Genomic DNA, 5,452 nt, shown 5'->3' on the forward strand with positions numbered 1-5,452 from the left:
CACACCACTGTTTTCTTGGAAGTGACATAACATAAAATTGATTTTGGCAGTACGAAATAGTACAAATTCAATCTTATTGATTTCTGATATTATTTTTCTTTTTTTCTTCTATTTTAAATTGATCTTGTCAGCTTAATATTAAGTTAGCACCGCCACTTTTTTTTGAAATGACACACGGTACAAAATTATCATTAATAGTACAATTTAATACAAAATAAGTACTAAAAATTCCAATAGTATTAAAAATTCCAATAATATAATAAATATTAAAAAATCCGATGTGATTCTGCTGATTTGGTCCTGTTAGCTTTATAGAGCTGATCCTCTAATATGTCATCGTTATACAATAAGTACACACTAAAAATAAACACAAATATTAAGCAATATTTCCATTCAAACACATCTTCCTTTTTTTCCTCCCATCTCTTTCATTCGCATTTTCAGTTACATCCCCAATCTAACGCTCTTTTTCTCTGTTCTTCTTTTTCTCTTGTTCCCGCACACGCGCATTCAGTCAGTGGCCATAAACTACTAGTATCCGACGCACGCTGAGGTTATTGGTTTTTTCAAAGGACTTGACAGTACCGTATACATGCTGCTGTATGATGTATCTACATCTTACACAGATGAATTTTATTCTTCAAAGAAAAATATATCTGAATTGTTTTAATATTCATGCAAATTTTTATCTTATGATATAAGCAGATATTTCATAATAGGGTCATATTAATACTCTCATCAGTAGCAACGCTTTTATTATTTAATTAGGTGCTTAATTTGAAATATATAATAGTTTTATTCTATGTTAATCATATCACTTCTTATATTATTTGCTTTTGCTTTCAAAGAATAAAAAACTAAGATGATTCAATAACATTTTGTGCGTCTACAAGAGTAAGTATAAAATATTTTAATTAAATGAAGAAAAGTCTTTATTTAAAAGATAGCTATATGAGAAATGCATATAACAATTTAGGAAATTTTACAAAAATATTTAAACAAACATTTCTGTGTTATTATAGCGTGTGCCATATTCGATTTTCATAGCAGTCAATATAGTCTCAACAGCACTACGATGCAGAAAGAAAGTATTTTCAAACTTTATGTTTATGTAAATTTATTATTTATCGTGTATCATTTTTAAAGCATATTTTAGTCAGATTCAACAATACTAATTTTGAAAATAATAATAAAAATTACAAAAATATAATATTTAAACGATTTTTTTATATTTTCTATACCTTCCTATCATTGTTTATATGAACTTTACAGAGAGAAAGAACTTCTATAAGAAAAAGAGATATACACAAATCAATGCTAAAAACTTTATGTATTATAGATTATAACAAGTTTAACAAAATAATATTCTTGTAAAAATATTTATAGAAAATGTAAATTCTAAATTTTATTTTGTTATGATATTTAACAAGTTACTTTTTTAGTAACAAAATGTATTTGTATCGCGAAAAGATTAAATATTATTAAATATTATAAAAGATTAAATATTATTTTTTTAAACCTGCAATTAAATAATAATAAAATATGATAACGATAAATTATATTGTATTATCATGTATAAGAATTTGGAAAATTATAACATAATACATTCATATGTTTTAATATGTGATTTCATTCTGAATTTTTGCAGCGTGTTTTTCACTACACCACTATTGTTCTTGTTGGCAAGCATTCGGCACCATCGTCATTGCTATCAACGAACGCAACAGCAAATGAAGAGCCGCGAATGCCGACTGGTTTTACGTACTCATATCTACTCTAATTCAATTACGCCATCCGGTACAATCTCTCCGTCTACTCGGCGTATTTATAGCCACGTGAATAATCTACACTTTTCCACCATTTGCTCTCTTTCCCTTTTCTCGCCTTTGCAATAAGTGTCATCCGTGTAACATCCGTGTGAAATCTGGTCATGATTCACGAATGATTCCACCGAATTGATCCCTACCTTCATCGTCGATTTTATCCAATTTCATAAACGTGGAAACGTTCAAAATTTCGGAATAAAGTTGCACATCATCTATCAAATTGAAGTATTTTACAAGAATTAATACCTATGCGCATCTATTCCCGCTCTCGTTAGTGTTAATTTTATTGTTATTTATTATTTTAAAGTTTGAGAGTCCGATTTAAATTATATTTTTTTGTTGTTTTATACAAAATAATATTTTTTTGTGGTCAATGAATGGAGAGGAGAAATTTTAAATATAAAGCAGTTTACAATCTTTTTTTATTTATACAGGGTATTTAAATTAGTGATAAATCTTTCGCATAGGAGCAAAATGGACTAAACTGAGAAGAAAAGTTCTCTTTGCAATTTTCGCAATAGTTAACAAGATATTAATTGTTAAAAATTGCCGAAAATTGGTCTTTAATTTTTTATTCAAATATTATCAACTTTACAGAAAAACTGCAAGAGACAAAAATTGTTTATTTTCTTCTCATAGAATTCTATGAATTTTTCCAGAATTTTTTATCAATTTTTTAGCATTGTATTTTTTCATTTTTACTAACTAAGAAAATTCTGAAAAAATTCTTAGAGTTCTATGTGAAAAAAATAATTTTCATCTCTTGCATTTTTTTCTATAAAGTTAATAGTATTTGAGTAAATTATTGAAGACTAATTTTTAGCAATTTTTAGCAATTAATTTCTTGTAAACTATTTCTTGTAAACTATTGCGAAAATTGCAAAATGGTAGAGGATTTTCTTCTCAGTTTGATCCATTCTGTCCCTGTGCAAAAGACTTATCACTAATTTCCAACCATCCTATATTTCAAAAATTTATCAATTAATATAAAAAAATGTATTATGTAAAAAAGTTCTAATTATCTCTATTTAAATAATATTTTTATAAATAATTTTTTCAAAAATTCACATTTTCAAATTATTTTTAAAATGTATCGTCGACGTACATAAATAAATACATAAATACATAAATAAAGGTTTATTATTAAAACTTTCATATAAAATATTTTTTAATATCTTGAATAGTTTTTGAAATGTAAAAAAACTGAAAACTGCTTTAGATATAAAGGATGATCTCAGCCATAATTAATATTTTTTGAAATTCATCTATTTATGAACCTATTTTATAACCTACATATATACGAAATTAAATTAAAATTTAACATTTCGAGATTATGTGCCTTTGTTAGATATGAATTTCTAATATTTTAACTTGAAAACAGAGGCAATTTTTAATCGATATATTTGAATTTCGCACTGAAATTATAAATTAAAAAAAGTTCTGAATATTGTATAATTAGTTGCAAAGGGAAAAAGTAATAGCTATTTATGTAAAATTTCGTGTAAAAAATATTATATATGATCAAGGTTATCTCACAATTTTTTTAATGAAATCATTAATTTCTTTTATATATATTGATTTATACAGCCATTCTGCATAGAAAAGAATTAAGTAAGATTGTCAAAGGATCAATAATTTACATATTTCATCAAAATGAATACTGAAATCTTGTAAGAAAATTTCCTGACAATTCTCGGATTTTTTTCTAAGTATTTTTGTTCAAAATGTCAGATAAGCTTAGAGAATTTTTTTAAAGCAACTTTAAAATAAATTAGTGCAAGTAATGCAAATAAACTACATATTGAAAATTGATAAAAGAGACAAGGATTCTACGAGACTATATTTATTTTCTGCAATTGTGGAGCTACGAAACTTACAGGATAGTGAAGGGGGGAGGGGGAGAGAGAGAGGGAGGTTTACTACAAAATAATATCTGTGAACTACCTTATTCTGCCGAGTATCCTCTTCTATTGTTATTCTAGTATTTTTAAAATATAAAAACTCACAAAGCACACACGAGAATATACATAGATATGTACATATGTTGTACACTTATCCCTTATATTAATATACATCTTAGTTTTGAGCACCCTTACTACACACGTTGGATCATTCGTGTCCTGGATTAATTTTCATCACTTTTACAAGTATATTAAATGATTTTTATATATATATTGACATCTTTAAAAGTATTTGTACAGTTGTATATTCATAACAAATTGTAGATAAATTGTTATAATTAAATATAATTAACAAAATGAGAAAAATGCACTGTTTCATATAAAAATATAAAACTCTGAAACAAAAATATTTAAAGAAAAACTATAATTCAATATCTTAAAATTAATATTCCAAACTACAGGAAAAAAATAGTTCAAATGTTGGCTGTTCAAAAAATGTAAATATTACGTATAAATTATGTATAAAAATGTATTATTAAAAATGATGTTGCTTTAATATGCATGAATGGCTATAAATTGAAGATATATTGCATTTATATTTTAAATAATGCATTTTATTATTGATATTGTGTTAAAAAAACTTATAATTTATTAGGAAAATGTTCTTTATAACATTACAGACAACATAACAACATTTAACACAAGGTTGCAAAAAATCGTGTTTATTAAGGATTAATATATTGTTTTAAGATTAAATTCGTTTTTTTTTAATAATTCGCGAAATATTTCCGCAATACAATCGAGAATTAGTTGAAAATAAATAAAAAAATAAAAAATTTTTGGTTACAAAAAATGTACACTCTGTACACATGTTGGGTTATGACCCAGAGGTGAACTTCGGAATTACGCCAGTTAAAGGATACGTACAAAATGAGATCGGCAACGTACAAAACTTGTTCTCTAGATGTCAACGTTTTTTAGGAATCGAAAAGAGACCGATATTTGACCAGGCTCTTAATACTTCAAAGAAAAAAAAATGCACAGGAATGACTCAAAGGAGTGTATTAAGGATTACTGCCGATTACCAACATTTTGCGATATAAGAAAAATGATAAAAAAAAAGTATTTTCAAAAACAGACAGAATTTAAATTTAAAAGTGAAATTTAAAAAATTCCTCGATAAAATTCCATGAAAATCGTGAAAATTTCATGTTTTCCTAATAGTAAACAGCCTGTTCATACTTTATTTTGACAAACTCCTCGTGACTTAAAAATATTGTGATTTTTCATTAAAGTATTTAGCAACATAATAAAAATCGACTAATATAATCCTATTTATATATAACACATGATGATAGATATAACGTAGCAATGTATAAAATTATTTTCTTTTATTTTATTTTCTTATATTTTCTTTACATCAAGATTTTTATTTCATTATTTCGTAAAAAGTCATGGCAAAAGAAAACCTAGAAAACAATAATTTTCAAATTATAAAACATTTTTGCATTTACATTTAAAAGCATTTAAACTTCATATCACAAGGTCGTAAAGTCTTAGATAGTTTATGTAAAATAAATAAATATGTAGATATATTACTTATACGTGTACGTATAGACGTATAGATGTATAACTATTTACCGTTTTACGCGCGTGTATGGGCATATGACTTCCGGTGGGAAATAAGAAGCTCGTCGCCAGGCCTGTTTCTCTCTCTCTCTCTCT

The sequence above is a fragment of the Atta cephalotes genome, assembly GCF_000143395.1.
Source record: "Atta cephalotes unplaced genomic scaffold scaffold00038, whole genome shotgun sequence".
NCBI classification, from domain to species: Eukaryota; Metazoa; Arthropoda; class Insecta; order Hymenoptera; family Formicidae; genus Atta; species Atta cephalotes.